This window comes from Solanum dulcamara, chromosome 3, assembly GCF_947179165.1.
Source record: "Solanum dulcamara chromosome 3, daSolDulc1.2, whole genome shotgun sequence".
NCBI lineage: Eukaryota > Viridiplantae > Streptophyta > Magnoliopsida > Solanales > Solanaceae > Solanum > Solanum dulcamara.
Genome location: NC_077239.1, coordinates 35,981,820 through 35,999,076, shown reverse-complemented (window position 1 = coordinate 35,999,076; position 17,257 = coordinate 35,981,820).

Genomic DNA, 17,257 nt, shown 5'->3' with positions numbered 1-17,257 from the left:
TGCTTCCACACATAATTCACACGAGGACATGTGGTAATCAGAAAAGGACAATGAGTTTTGTAGGTATTCATTTTTTTCATCCAAGTTATGTTGATTATTTTATGATTATTGGGTATTGTAATATTAGGTGGAAGAATAATAGAGATGTTCTTATTATTTTTCATTTGAAAAATAAAATTAAAGGGTTAATTGAGGGTTGGTTATATGGAAATGCTATAGGAATGGTACCAATTGTTGGAAGGCATGTCACGTGTAATTGGATATTAGATCAAATGGGCATAAGGTATTTCAGATCATGGTTTTTGCCACTGTTTCTTAACTAGTGGCTTCAATTTTAATTATTCTTATTTTGTTTTTAGATTATAAATTAAGTTTTAATATATTGAGATAGGTAATTAAATATTAGATGTATTATGTGATATCAATTCCATTAAATTTATGACATTGGAGAAAATTGAGACTTAACCCTAGGCTTAAAATTTAGAAAATATAAGATTTGATTTATTAATTGGCATCAAGATTTGGGAACTTGATTATAGATTTGTGTGAGTTTTGGGGTCTAGAATAGACATGGGTATTGTTAGTTTTGAAATTTTATTGTGATTATTTATTTGACTAGATTACATTGATTTAGAGGCCCAACAAAAAAGGAAGGCTCAAGTCTCGGAGTGATTACTTGATTAATTAAGGCAAATAAATTTCTAAATCTCAATTTAATCTTGTAGATGCTTATATTTCTGTGTTATGTATACTGGGGAGTAACGAGAATTGGACTGGGTTATTGATTGTATGAGTGGCCTAAAAAATGGATAGGGGTATAAAATGGCGACCTAATGACATGTATTGGTGGAACTGATGTGATGAGATTGTGTATTTATTTTGGACATGTGAAATGACTATGTTGATATTAGATAGGAAAACTTATTGTTGTTGTCATGCTATTATCGTGAATCATATGAACATGAATTGATTGCATTGGTCTGACATATTGTGCTGAAACTGAAAATAATATGAAATAAAGGGGTCGGGCCATGCGCTCCATGGCAGGTATTATGAAACAAAGGGGTCGGGTCACACATTCCGTGGCAGAATATATATATTGAGGGGATGGGCTACACGCTCCGTGGTAGGTGACATGGATAGAAATGTCCCCCATGGGTTTTGGACTGTAATTCAGTGGATGTGTACCGATAGGACAAACATGCATCATCTTAGTGCATTGCATCGCATTTTGTTGATATTTGTGAATACGTATTTACCACTCATTACTCTGTATATATTTAATTTGACTTGATATGATTCACTTGATAAGACTACCGATGAATATTCATGGACTATATTGTTATTATTGTGTAGAGTGTAGAGTTTGACTGGTTTTATGCAGGTTGTAGTTGAGGATGTTCGGTTGGGATGACAAGAGTACTTGTATCTATTGAGCTTTGCTTTGTTTTAGTTATCCACTTGTTGAGTACCGTGCTGTTTTGTACTCACCCATTGCTTCTACACTTGTGTTGGTTGTGAGTCCGGACTTGCTTGATCTCCTAGTGTTTTATACCACATCTGAGGCTATCATTTCGAGTGTTGAGGTAGCTGTTACATCCATCTAGTGGACACCTTTTACTCTTTTATTATGTTTTAGTCCTATATTCTAAAGACAAAGACATTGTAACTGTATTTCTTTTCGTACTTCGGTAATATATTAGTGGCTTGTACACATGACAATCAATCCTGGGGGAATTTAAGTTTGTTTTATATATTTTTGATTAAGTTAAATTTTGATTCATTTCTTTTTATTCTGTATCTACTTTCTGTTGGGTATTAGGCTGACTTATCTCGGTGGGTTGAGATGAGTGTCATCACACCCGGATTCAGGTAGTGAAAACAAAATCCTCTCTTCAAAGGTTTTAATAATTTTACTGAAGCTTTAGACTATGCCAGAGGAATACTTGGCCCAAATTATTATATTTCACCAGCACTCAGACAAAATCCAAACCAAACCCCTCAATACAACATCCAAAAAGATACCGATAAAATTATTTTTTGTGATCATTACTCCACCGTGATCGAAGCCTTCAAAAGATTAAACACCAAAACTAAGGCTCTCGTTCAAGAAAACATGAGACTACTGAAGCAGCTTGAAACCTTTAAAGGGAAGTTTGTTTCCAAAACAAATAATACAGGTACTCAGTCTGAAGACATGAGTTCTCCATCTCAATCAAAAATGGATGAGAAGGGTGTGCATTCCCCTCTAAATGCTCAGAAATCTACTGTACCAGATCAAGGTACAGCTAGTCCAGTTCAAATGGTGACCGGTAAAGACATATCAAACCCGTTAATGGTTGTCACTTTGCCAAAAAGTGAAGAAGAGAAATCTTCTTCCTCACAAAGAATATTACCTAAAACTTCCCACAAAGACAATTCTAAGCATAATATGGCTATAAAAAAGAAAAAATAATAATAAAATTGAAGTCATAATTAAGAAGACTTTAGAGCAGTTCTTTCAAGACCATGGACGTGATAAGCTTGTTATTAGTAAGGACAATCCAAATCCAGAAAATGAAGGAATACAGTCAGACAAAGATACCAATACCAGCCCAATAAGAATAACAAGTTCAGAAGGAGACTATGGGAACAATAATTATCAAGATGCCTAAGACCCATATGAAGACGATGATTCAGGCATAAGTTTTGACTCTATTGCCTTACATAATCTAGATACTTAGAATATAGATATATCCAGAAGACAACGACAAAGATGATACAGCTAATTCGATAAGATGGAAAGACATAAAGATGAATGGATTGATAATTATGAATGTACATAGTGTGCCATGTGCGTATGCCCACAAGTGTCTTGTGAGTGCTGTCACTTTATCACTACCCGTCAAGAGAAAAACTGTTGATAAGCATGCGTCTGTCTAACATATCTGTCAGTATTAAAAGATGCGATTAATATTGCATGTGATGTGGGGCCCAATGAGCACCCGACGCGCATTATTAAACAAATCTTATCAATATATCGACATAAATAATGGAGCCACGTAGCATGTCTTAAGCCTTTCATTGCATATCCCTAAGTCTATATAAGAGTGAGTTATTAGACAGAAGAGGTAGAGCTAGAAGAATCCTTAGAGAGAAAAAATCTTCAACATATTTTCCTTCCCTTTCATGTACACATATCCTATTTTCCTAAGATCCTTCTATGGTTTGTACAAAAGATTGAAGTAATAAAAAAGTGTGACTGTGTGTATGCAGTTTTTCTGGTTCAAGTTTTTTTGGGGTTCCCGAAAGGGAAACATCTCTCAGTTTATTCATGTAAGTCTTACTATGTTCATACCTAAGTTCTTTCCCCAAAAAAATATATTGTTTTACTTTAAATGTTGATTTCATATTTTAGTTAATATTTTCATATGTAAATTACTACATATTTCAATTGTTTTACTCCTAGTATATGGTTAGCTTCTTTATCTCTTAACAATAACTATGAATTAACCTGTAAATTCCTAGGATCTGAGGCTTTGAAAGTCCACATAAACAAAGGACGAATGTATGGCCAGATTTATATCCAGGGTGAGGTTAAAGATGAAGTTATTAAGAACATAGGTAAGGAAGAAGAGATGAACAGGGTAAAATAAAAAATAAAAAATAAAAAAAGTAAAAACTATAGAAAATACAGGATATAAACTACCAGACAAACATGATAAGACAAAGTGAGAGAGAGAGTACTGAGTAGGATTTTACAACATATATTTGACAATCCAATTTGGCGACTAAGACTGTCATTTTTCTGAAATATTGAGACATTGAAATATCCCTTAACATTGTAATCATTTAATCATTGAAATATCATTTTAATTTTATTATTTTAAATTGGTATCAAAGCCTATATCATCTATTTGATTTTGGCTTGTATAACTGTAATCTGTAAACCGTATAGAAGTCTCGCCTTTTGAACTGGTATACATTAGGTGATTTTCTGGTATAAATACTTTAGGTTTACTTAGCGTGTCTAGATTTCATTCTAGCCCCGCGTATTCTTCTGGATTAATTTTAATGGGTTTTATTAGTTTTATCCCTTTATTACCCATTACTTCCACAACATTATTAACTTGAAGTCTGGATTTGGTATTACTACTCAAAGTCATTTTACCTATAAAACCTATACACATTAACAGATTATTTCCATGATTCATTTCTTCGTATCCTTTAGTTTGTATTCCTATTTTAATGTGTTTACTGAATTCTTTGAGGTTTATTAAAAATCTGGACTAATATAAAATATTCCTCCATTATTAGTCATGTCTACTTCAATTAGTCCAATTATGGATTTCTTTAAATCTGACCACCTATCATCATATACTACTGCTAATACTTTAGAACCTAAATTTTTTCTAGTTAGTCCTTTTATCCCTATGACTATTAGTCCCATATGCATTAGCATTATGGAAGGGGACTTTATTGTTTTTAAAAAACTCGAAGTTATTAAATTTAATACTGAAAAGTTCTCTCCTATAGCAGATATTTGTTCTTCTCTATAATGTCTATATAATTGATTATTTTGAGAAAAATATGAGACTTTGTATAAAGTCTTGGGATTTAGTAATTTTAATTGATTTTATTGGAATATTTGTAAGTCTCTTTCTACATCTACTATTTTATTAAGTTCTTGATTTTGTTCTTCACTAGGGTGTCTTCGGCGGGATAAAATCCTAGATATAAGATTATTTCCTATCCTGTTGTCTGAAAAACTTATCCTTTGGTTGTTTTCGCCGCCTGTCCATCTTGATTCATGTGGAAAAAGGTCCATGGTTTAGGTCTTTTGATTATGTGTTGTCTTTCTCTTTCTTTTTGTGGAGTTATTTTTATTCTCTTTAATTGACCAATTAATTCATCTATTTCCGTGTTCTTTGAAGCCTGAATTTCTTGTTGTTTTCTTTAATTAGCTTATCTATTTTGATATTGATTTCTATTAACAAAGCTATTATTGTATTATTTTGTTTTAGTATAATTTTATCACTTATGCTAGTTGGAATATGTGCCGAATATTCTACTGGATCTTGGTGATATTTGGTTACTGCATCTAATGTTCTTTTATAATTTATGTTTTCTTCACTCATGAAAGAGAAATATGCTCTAGTCTTTGAATTATTATTGCTAAATTTCTAATCTTTGTATCTATATGTTCTATTTGCTCGGTAATCTTGGTCACTACTTGGGTATTTCTTACTTCTAATTCTTTAGGCTTTTCAATAATAGTTTTTACAAACCTTTCTATTTCTGTTTTTGTAGGTATTTTTTCAAGGTTGAATTTTGCATTTAAAAATTGAATCTTTCAATCTACTTCTAGTTGTTGAGATTTGAGGAAATAAAAGTTCTGTTCTAATCTAGTTAGTATCTTAGTTTGTTTGTTCATAACAGTTTCTATAGTTTCTAAGGTTCTTATTACACCTTTGTCTTTTAGTTGGGTACTTTCACTAAGGTTTATAATTAAGTCTGCCAATGTGTTATGATTTTTATCTTTAGAGTGTAATATATGATCTCCTTGTGCAAAATTACACCTAATAGTATTTGTCTTGTGTAAAGATCTGTATTTCTTTTCAGGATGTATTCGTAGATCTAAGTATTCGATGTGTTTTAACAAATCTATTTTGTCTATCCTAATGAGTTAACTTTCCAGAGTACTTCGTATAACTCTACTCTATAGGTACTAAATCTAATACCATTTTGTACTTCAGTAATTTCTCTAAGTAATTATGCTCGTAGTTCAGTTTGTTCTTTGTATATAGCCTCTGTTGTATATGGTTGTATTCGAAACACTGGTTTATCTAATTGTTCTTGTAACCAGGCAAGATTCTTTTTAAGTTCTGCTCTAAATTTTCATTCTTGGTGTATCCAGTTCTGTTACGTATTCTAATGGCATGAATATTTATCCTAACGGATTAGAGTCAAGTATTTCTTTATAAGTCTTATCTGGATGTTAGAATAGCCTATTTGTATTTCTAAGGCTTCTAATTGTCTTTGTAAATATACAGTATGTCTATCTGGAAGGTATAACTTGTATTGGTTTATAATTGTCTTTAACTCAGCTTCTGATTTTGTTACTTCTGAATTATGACGTAGTTCATCGATAAACCACCTATGTACCTGTTTATATCTTTGAAATACCGGTTGATTTTGCATGAATAGGTTTATCCAAGTTGGTAGGCCTGATCACTTATGCGCATATTACATCATCTAACTCTATTATTACTATATCGTATATCAGTTTCTTGACTTTGGATCTCCCACTTTAAGGCACTTGAAGTGGGAGATCCTTTGGTTGTTTTCGTCGCTTGTCCGTCCTGATTCATGTGGAGTAAGGTCCCTGGTTTAGGTCTGTAATAACCCGTTAGGTCATTTTGAGAATGAGTCCTCCTCCTTTCATAGAAGACCATTTTCATAAATTTAAGTTGAAAATTTTGGACCTTTCGGTAACTTCGGTTAATTAGTTGAGGGATAATTTTAGAGAGTTAATTTAGTTGATGGCCTAAAGCGTAAATTTATTTTATACCATATGACACTTTATTTATTAAAACAAAAAGGGATTGATATTAAATTAATCATATCACAAACCGGTTGCAACCCTTATTTTTCATTAGCGTGTCGTCGATAAAGAACCACAGAAAACGCAGCAGGTGAACTTAATTAAGTTCCATATTTTGGCTTATGTATATTGATAGTTGTAAGCATAATTTTTATGATTATTTTATTATTTTGTTAAGTAGTATATAGAATGATAAGTAGTATATTATTTAAAGATAAGTTTTGAGTTACAATCCCTACATATTGATGACTAATGTTTAGGAGTTGATTGGCCAATAAGGTGAGAAGGATGGGTGGGAAGGAAATTATTCATATTCGTACTGATAGAGTAATGCAGTGATTGTAAGTTCGATCTCGATGTTAGCATTTCTGATATGTTATCATATTATGATCCACATTTTGATATATTGGTATAAGTAATTAAATATTAGGTATATTGTATTATATAAATATCATTAGATTTTGGTTATTTGAAGGAATTAAGGCTTAACCCTAGATTTGGGATTTAGAAAATTGATTATAGTAATATGTGTGTTGTTAGTTTTAAAATCTTATTGTGGTTATTTATTTGATTAGATTATTCTTATTTGGAGGCCCAACGAAAGGGAAGGCTCAAGTTCCGGAGTAATTGCTTGATTATTTGAGGCAAGTAAATTTCTAAACCTCAGTTTAAGCTTGTAGATGCTTGTATTTCCCTATTATGTGTACTGGAGAGTAATGAAAATTAGACTGGATTATTGACTGTATGACTGGTTTAAAAATGGAGATGAGGGGTATAAAATGGTGATCTAATGACATGGATTGGTGGAATTAATATGTTGTGACTATGGGTTTATTTTGGACATGTGAAATGACTATGTTGATATGAGATAGGAAAAATTATTATTGTTGTCATGTTATTATCGTGAATCATATGAACATGAATTGATTGCATTGGTTCTGACATACTATGCCGAGACTGAAAATGATATGAAACAAAGGGGTTGGGTCACACACTTATGAAACAAAGGGGTCGGGTCACATGCTCTGTGGCAGAATATGTATATTGAGGGGATGTGCCACACGCTTTGTGGTAGGTGACATGGACAGAAATGTCCCCCATGGGTTTTGGACTGTAATTCAGTGGATGTGTACCGATAGGATAGACATGCATCATCTTAGTGCATTGCATCGCATTTTGTTGATATTTGTGAATACGTGTTTACCACTCATTACTCTGTATATGTTTAATTTGACTTGATATGATTCACTTGATAAGACTACCAATGAATATTCATGGACTATATTGTTATTATTGTGTAGAGTGTAGAGTTTGACTGGTTTTATGCAGGTTGTAGTTGAGGAGGTTCGGTTGGGATGACAAGAGTACTTGTATCTATTGAGCTTTGCTTTGTTTTAGTTATCTACTTGTTGAGTACTGTGTTGTTTTATACTCACCCCTTGCTTCTACACTTGTGTAGGTTGTGAGTCCGGACCTGCTTGATCTCCTCGTATTTTATACCACATCCAAGGCTATCATCTCGAGTATTGAGGTAGCTGTTACATCCATCTAGTGGACACCTTTTACTCCTTTAATATGTTTTAGTCCTATTCTAGAGACAAAGACATTGTGACTGTATTTTTTTTCGTACTTCGGTAATGTATTAGTGGCTTGTACACATGACAATCAATCTTGGGGGAATTTAAGTTTGTTTTATATGTTTTTGATTAAGTTAAATTTTGATTCATTTCTTTTTATTCTGTATCTACTTTCTGTTGGATATTAGGCTGACTTATCTCGGTGAGTTGAGATGAGTGTCATCACACCCGAATTCGGGTCATGACAAGGTCTTTTGATTATGTGTTGTCTTTCTCTTTCTTTTTGTGGAGTTATTTCTATTCTCTTTAATTGACCAATTAATTCGTCTATTTCCGTGTTCTTTGGAGCCTGAATTTCTGGTTGTTTTTCTTTAATTAGCTTATCTATTTTGATATTCTTTTCTATTAACAAAACTATCATTATACTATTTTGTTTTAGTATAATTTTATCACTTAGGCTAGTTGGAATACTCTTGGTGATATTTGGTTACTGCTTTTAATATTCTTTTATAATTTATGTCTTCTTCACTCATGAAAGAGAAATCTGCTTTAGTCTTTGAATTATTATTGCTAAATTTCTAATCTCTGTATCTATATCTTCTTCACTAACTAAATTATATTCTAGAGTAGAATATAAATTTGTGACACAGCTCAAAGCTAGAGAGAACTATCATATATGAAAAGACATCCAGCATATCGAGACATAAGATCTAGATATTGGTTATTATATCGTGAATACAAGATTAAGCAGAAGGCTGAGCAATTAAAAAAGGCTTTAGAAGACACAGCACCCTTAACCTCTTCAACTGTAATATTCCTACAATACCCAAAATCGTGAAGCCTCCCTATATGTTCCAAATCTCCCAACACAATCTCTCTGTCCCCTTCTTCATTCAAGAGTTTATGGAAGTACGACTACCATCTCTGTTTAATGAGGGTCTCCTTTACCAATATTTTTCCATGCTCATTCTTAATGCACTTTACTTGATCCACGTCGCGTGCCCTTCTCTCCCGTGCCCTGGATAGCTTGAAAAATTTCCTATCCCCGCCTTTCTCTTTTAGTTCAATATAAAGGCATTCAAAAGCTACCTTTTTGCCGTCGAGATCGCCTACTTCGCCTCCTTCCTCACTATCTTATAAAGTTCCCTATTCGTCTACTTTTCCACCTCGTCCTTGCTTTCTATCAACTTCGCATATGCTTTCTTCTTTGCTTCAGCCTTCCCTTGTACTTCTCCATCCCACCACCAGTCCCCTCGGTGCCGGACATGGCTACCTATCGAGACTCCCAACACTTCCCTAATACAACTAGCTGTCCTATCCCACATAGTGTTCGCATCCCCATTACTATCCCAGGCCCCCATATCCTTCAATTTCTCTCCCATCTCTAGGGCACTAGCCGTGGTCAAACTCCCTCATCTTATCCTAGGTCGGTCATCTCTGACCCTCTTCTTCCTCGTCATCTTGATCCCTAAATCCATCAACAAGAACTTATGTCAGGTCGTAAGGTTATCGATCGGGATGACCTTATAGTCTTTGTACAGAACTTTATCATCCTTTCTAAGGAGTAAAAAATCTATCTGAATCTTAGCCACCATACTCCGAAAGGTTACCAAGTGGTCCTCCTTCTTTGGAAAACTCGAATTGGCTATCACCAACCCAAAAGCTTTTGCGAAATCCAAAAGTAAAACTCCTCCTCTATTTCTGTCTCTAAAGCCAAAGCCTCCATGCACATCATCATACCCTTCCGAAATAGACCCGATGTGCCCATTAAAATCCCCTCCTACGAAAAGCTTCTCAGTAAGCGGTATGCCTCCCACTATCTCGTCCAATTCCTCCCAAAAGTGCCTCTTATCCTCCTCGCCTAAGCCCGTTTGCGACGCATAAGCACTAATAATGTTCAACGTGATCCCTTCAATGACTATCTTTATCGACATCATCCGATCAGTGACTCTCCTAACCCCCACCACTTAATCCCTTAAATTACTGTCAACTAAAATGCCTACCCCATTCCTATACTTCGATCTACTAAAGAGCCAAAGCTTATACCCGCCTACCTCTTTAGCTTTAGAACCTACCCATTTGGTCTCTTGTATACAAGCTATATTAATCTTTCTCTTCTTTAGAATCTTAACTAGCTTTATGGATTTTCCCGTCAATGTCCCACTATTCCAAAAACCTACTCATAGAGTTAGATGGTGTAATATGTGCATAAGTGATCAGGCCTACCAAATTGGATAAACCTATTCATGCAAAATCAACATGTATTTCAAAGATATAAATAGGTACATAGGTGGTTTATCGATGAACAACGTCATAATTCAGAAGTAACAAAATCAGAAACTGAGTTAAAGACAATTATAAACCAATACAAGTTATACCATCCAAATAGACATACTGTATATTTATAAATATATGTCTCGATATGCTGGATGTATTTTCATATATGATAGTTCGCTCTAGCTTTGAGCTGTGTCAAAAATTTATATTCTACTCTAGATATTATGTCTATTAATTCGTCTAGTCTAAGGTTATCTTCTTTGGTCTTATTCAAGCGTTTGTATTCCCAATACAAATTTCTTAGTTTTTTTTTGTTTCGTTAAAGGTTTAATATTCTTTAGAGGTCGTCACATTTAAAGGATTTAATAATTTAGAAATATTTCAATGATTAAATGATTTGCTAAATTATTATCTTTTCCTTTTATATACTCAAAGACTACGTTATTATATATAGATATAACGTCCATAAAATTTAACCATCTTCTTATACTGCTTGCTTTACTATTTATTGTTTGGTGAAATTTAACTATTTCTTCACAATCTGTTCTTACTAATACTTTTTCTTTATTTGGTTACTGCTTCTAATGCTCTTTTATAATTTAGGTCTTCTTCACTCATGAAAAAGAAATCTACTCTAGTCTTTGAATTATTATTGCTAAATTTCTAATCTCTGTATCTATATGTTCTATTTGCTTAGTAATCTTGGTCACTACTTGGATATTTCTTACTTCTAATTCTTAAACCAGTAATACGTATTATCTATGTTATCTATAGTTTCTACTATTTTTAGATAGTCTTCTAAAGCCTTTTTTAATTGCTCAGCCTTCTATTTAATCTTGTATTCATGATATAATAACCAATATCTAGATCTTATATCTCGATATACTGGATGTCTTTTCATATATGCCTTTTGGGTTAAACCCTAAACCTTGAACCCTGAACCCTTTTGGGAACCTACAAGTAATGGGATTAAGTTTAGAAACTAAACCAGAATAATCAATTTTTTAAAGAATTTACATGTGAATATGGATAAGGGTCGGCTTATCTATTAGTGATTTATAGTAGGTGTCATCATGACTCGAGAAATCGGGTCTTGACAAATTGGTATCAGAGAGATTGATTTACCGATCTCACTTGTATAGAGCTAACTTCTGGTAGAGTCTTGCGGATCTGTATGGAGTGTCTGTAACTTATCTTTGGGAGGCTAGAGAATGTCGTTAGGAAGATCTCTTATCGCTTTCGCGTTATGTGTGTCTGATTGGTTTCATAGAATCTCACTTGTTTCGTTCTTTCACATGATGGCTAGCACGCACAGTACAATGGCCAGAAGTGATGCATCCGAGCCCACAAGTAGTGACCCGACTAAGGGTAGAGGCCAACCCTGAGGTCGCGCAAGGGCTGCAACACCATCCCATGATAGAAAGAGGACTTCAGAGCTAGAGGCGGAGCCTCAGGCAGCCTATGTACCTCCATAGTTGGTAGGGCCGAGACCAGCCCAGCCACCACCCAGACCAGTTATGGCTCCTGATCTTCAGGCTGTCATTACTCAGCTTTTGACTGTACTTGGGGATATACAGAATTCCCAAACTTCATCTCCATCTCCAGCCATGCCAACACCGCAAAGTTATCTTACACCAGCGGCTCCAGAGTTTCAGCTGCCACCTGCACACGTTGTCGCCTAGCTAGATACTATGGATGGATTCATGCCTTTATGGGAACAGAAAATGCTCAATGTGTTTCTGAGATTGTCACCGCCGAGGTTTATAAGGCGATTGAGGAGGATGCTTATGAGTTTCTCACTACTTGCCGGGGCAGTAACTCAATTCCTTATTAAATATAAATTTCAAAACTAATTTCTCAAGTAGTCATATACAGAGCATGCACAAAAGAGATTTTAATACTCAAATTCTTATCAATGTCACATTAAGAATTAATGGAGCAAAATATATTCTTTTTAAAACAGTGACATTTTTTCTAAGATTTTACATTAAAATTAACCTAATTGGTATAAAAAGCATTGAAAAAATAGGGAAAAAATGACAACTATCCATTCAAATGAAGAGAAAGCAAATGCAAGGATAAATAAGGAACTCATACATGATCAAAATTTCTTTAACCCAACATATATATTTCAATTGTAAGAAAAAAGAGAAACTTAAAAAGGAACTAATCAATAAATAGTTAATTTAAATAACACGCATAACTTAAGCTATAAAATAGATGACTAAACAGATAAAAGTTAAAAAATAGAAAAGAATTACCTTATTCGGAGCATTGTCTGAGACGACGAATTTGAAGATAATTAACTCCTCACCACCAGAAAACAAACAAGTAAAGAACTAAAAGAAAGCTCAAGATCTCAGGTTCAAACCTTCATGGGTTTAATTTCGTGAAAACACTGTTCTCACTACCAAAAATCAAGCTCTCAATCTTAATTTTTTTTCAATGATCATCTATACCTGTATTTATAGCTAAAAATAAAAAGATTTGAATCATAATACAACCATTTGAACGGGAGATGAGATATTGAAAAAAAGGGATGGAGGCGAAGTCAAAGTAAAAGAAAAACATACCCCAAAAATCCCGATTCGATTCGGATTAGATTTTTTGGCGAAAAACTTGCAATTTTAAAACGAAGTCAACTATTACGGCTTGAGGTATGCGAGATGTCAAATATGAAGAGGGATGCATCATTGCAATGAGTTGTTGCTGGAAATTGTCGTTGGTTTGGTGAAGAAGATGAATATGGGGTGCGTGCGTGAGGTGAGGTGAGAGGAAAAGAAAAGAAAGGAGGGAAAATTGAATAGTTAGGTGTGAGGTGTAAATTTGGGTAGGGTGATGTGATGTAAAGTAAAGGAAAAAAGGGACATTGGGTCAGTTGTAATGAGAGTGTTAGAATAATGTAAATTGTGAGTTGCTATGTGTAGGAAATTATAGTATAGGTGTGGTATGATGAAGTGTTATTGAGGAATTATGGGCAGCGGGTTAGGTGTGTTGTAGTGTAGTGTACAAGTGTAAGTTGTATATGTTGTAATAGTGTTGGAAATTGTATTATATTATATGTGTGGATAGTATAAGTGTTAGAGAGAATTTGAAAATTGGGGAAGGGTCGGTTGGGAAGTGGGTTAAGGATAGAGCTACAAATGGTTAGATTTTGCAACTAGAAATGGCCATATCGATTTAAATTATAGCGAATCGACTTACGAATTTAGACAAAATGAATTTGATTAATGATTTCGGCTAAATATTAGATAAGATGAATTAACACTAATTAATTAACAAGCTTTTTAATCTTGATAAAGTAAAATAATTAACTTAATTTTGAATTAACCAACTTAAAATATAAATCTATTAATTAAGCCAAACTAATTAACATATCATTTAGTTAAAAACAAAATCTTTTAAAACGATTTTCGAATAATGATAAAAAATGTAATTATATAAATAATTATACGAAAATATATACATCGTTAAAGAAGCTCGATTATTAATTTACATTGTAGGGGGTCAAAATTGGGTGTCAACACTAGCTTGGAGAAACACATGACTTTGAGAGAGAATTTTGGAGTTTTGAGTGAATGAGAGGGAGTGAGGAAATTTTGAAGGGTTTGGGTAGTTATAGGTCTTAGGAAATAGTCCAAACATACATAACTTAGGTATTAAAATATCGAAAATGACCGAAATAGCCTTTATAAAATAACTGACAAGGCCTACTCGGAGAGATCAGATATTTCCGTGATCATCCCTTAGCTCGACGAACCTGTTCGGCTAGTCGTCGTTCCTATCCTTCCTCGGCAAACTTTCTCGAATCCTATACTAAATTCATTAAATATTTATGCGATAACAATTGTGCTTGCCGACTCGATGGGCAAATTGTCGTTTCTGTATTTCTCTTATCGAGTTGATTTCAACTTTAGACCAAAAATCTCTAAATCATTTGGCGAGCTCACGTCACTTCGGCGAGTAGCCGAGTGACTTCGGTAAGTCGCCGAGTGACTTCAGCGAACTTCAGCCTCGAAAATTCTTGAGTACTCTGTAGGACTCGATCCGAACTTAAAAATCTCCAGGACATTAAAATATAGTAAAAGAATTCTACTTTGAATTCAAACCCACAAAATTTTAGGATATGGATAGTGATGATTTTTTTAAAAATATTTACTATTATTTTTTAAAAAAAAGTAAAAACATTAGAAATAACTCTTTTGTAGAGCAAGACAATTGTGAATCATTATTTACTGTCCTTCGTTAAAGTATAGTCCGTATCTATATATACAACAACAACAACAACCCAGTGAAATCCCACATCGTGGGGTCTGGGGAGGGTAAAGTGTACGCAAACCTGACTCCTACCAATGTAGGACGGCTGTTTCCGAAAGCCCCTCGGCTCAATAGAAGCATAGGAAAAAAAGGTCAAACAAGAATATTAAAAGTAGAAAAATAGATAAAGGAAGCGTTCCAAACAATAGTATAATCAAAGCACAAAAAAAAAACAGTAGATATCGTTAGATAATAACATAAATACCATAAATAACATAAGATAGCATAACATACATAACATAAATAACATAAATCAGAGTACAAGAAATCATAGTGCGTTAATACGCCTACGGATAAGGGGGAATAATGTCACTATGTACTAGCCTTCTACCCTAATGTGTGACGTGATGAAAGGAAAAAAAATAGAAATCAGTTAATCTGTCTTGCTGGCACTTTTTAATTATTTTAAAAATATTAAATCATAATTTCTCTTTGGTGTTGACATTTGACAATATTTTGCAAAATAAATTTTTGTAATATTTTTAAAACAAAATGTAAACAACCAAAAAAGCAGATAATTTATTAGTTCTAACATGTGTTTCTTTCTAAAACAATTTATATTTATAATATTTAATTAGTTTAATTTCTTAAAACTGAAAATTCAAAAATAATTGTGGTGGTGACACATTATACTTTTGCCTCTCCTATTATATATAAATAATTTTTTTTTAAATAAAAAATTAGAAATAACACTTTTATAGAGCAAGAATATTGTGAATCATTATTTACTGTCCCTCTTAATATATAATCAGTATCTATATATGATGAATGGAAAAAAAGAAGAAGATAGAAATCAGTTAATATATGGTGCTGACATGTTTTAATTATTTTAAAAATATTAAATCATAATTTTTTTTGGTGTTGACATTATTTTGCAAAAATACATTTTTGAATTTTTTTAGAACAAATTATAAACAAACTAAAAAATCGATAATTTATTGGTTGCTAACATGTGTTTTTTTTCTAAGAAACAAATCAAATTTATAATATTTAATTAATTTTATTTTTAACTTGAAAATTCAAAAAATAATTGTGGGTGCTAACATATGGTACTTTTGCCTCTCTTATTATATATAAATAATTTTTTAAAAAGAAAAACGTTAAAAGTAACGCTTTTGTAGAGCAAGACTATCGTGAATCGTTATTTGGTGTTCCTCTAAATGTATAGTTAGTATCTATATATGATGAAAGGAAATAAAAAGATTGAAATCAGTTAATTTGTGGTGCTGACATGTTTTAATTATTTTAAAAATATTAAAATCATATTTTTTTGGGTGTTGACATTTGACATTAGTTTGCAAAATATACTTTTGCAATCTTTGTAAAACAATGGAATCAAATAAAAAAGTCGATAATTTATTAGTTTGCCTCTCCTATTATAGGCAAAATCCATCGATGACCCTTTAAAGTTGACACTAATTTTCGCTTAGACACCTTAACTAGGCTATATTCATTTTAAACACCTATAGTAGAATTCTACTGTGTTATTTGGGCACTTTTTTTATAATCAGCAAAAATATTAAGGAGAGTGTAACACACTCATCGATGATGTGTCAAATTGACGAATAAAATGAAGACATGTGGCATTTATATTAACAAATAATTATTTAAAAAATATTGTGAGTTATAAAAACCTATTTTAAAACTATTTAATTAATTATTTCAAAAAATATTACATTTCAATAATTAAAAAAAACAAAAATAAAAAAATTGGAGCAACCACTTCCTATTTATTCTCACCATCTCCTTCTCTCTAACCACCATTAATGGAGTCACCTTCATTCCCCACCGCAACACCCCATCCCATATCCATTTTCGTCTTTGTTGAACTGTCTTCACTTCTCTTCTCCATACATTTTTTTCTTCTCCACACACACAACCCTTTCCCCATCTTCTTTTTCAAATTAATGTTGGCATATATATGGAGAAAAAGGTTATTGGATAGAATTTAAAATTGTGAAGAAAAAATATGAGAAAATGGACTGATCTGAAATGATTACCCCCCAAAAAATATAAATTTAAAGTAGAAATGAGAAAAAGATGTAAAAAAGAAGAAAGATGACGAATTCATTCTTTGATAATCTCAATGAGTCCATTTTACCCAATTTTATTAGATAAAAATATCATTTTTTTATTCTAATAATTTTGTCAAATTTTTATGTTAAAAATTTATACTCCTTATGAAATGAATTTTTCTTGTTGAGGTAGGTTGTTGGGTTATGCAATTTGGTGTTTCTAAGTGATGATTAAAAGTTTTTTGTGTGTTTCTTTTGTTTTGGTTGTTGATAATGGAGGGGTTGTTGAATTTTGCGGTGAAAAATGGTGCGAAGAATTTTTTCGGCGATTGGTGGTGATGGAGTTCACTGATTTTTATTTGGAAAGATGAAGAAGATGGGAGTGTATTTTTAAATATTTTTTATTTTCTTTTAGTTAAATGAAAAAAATAAAAAATATTAAAATTTATATTTTTCACGTGCTCAAAGTAAGTGCAATACACACAATG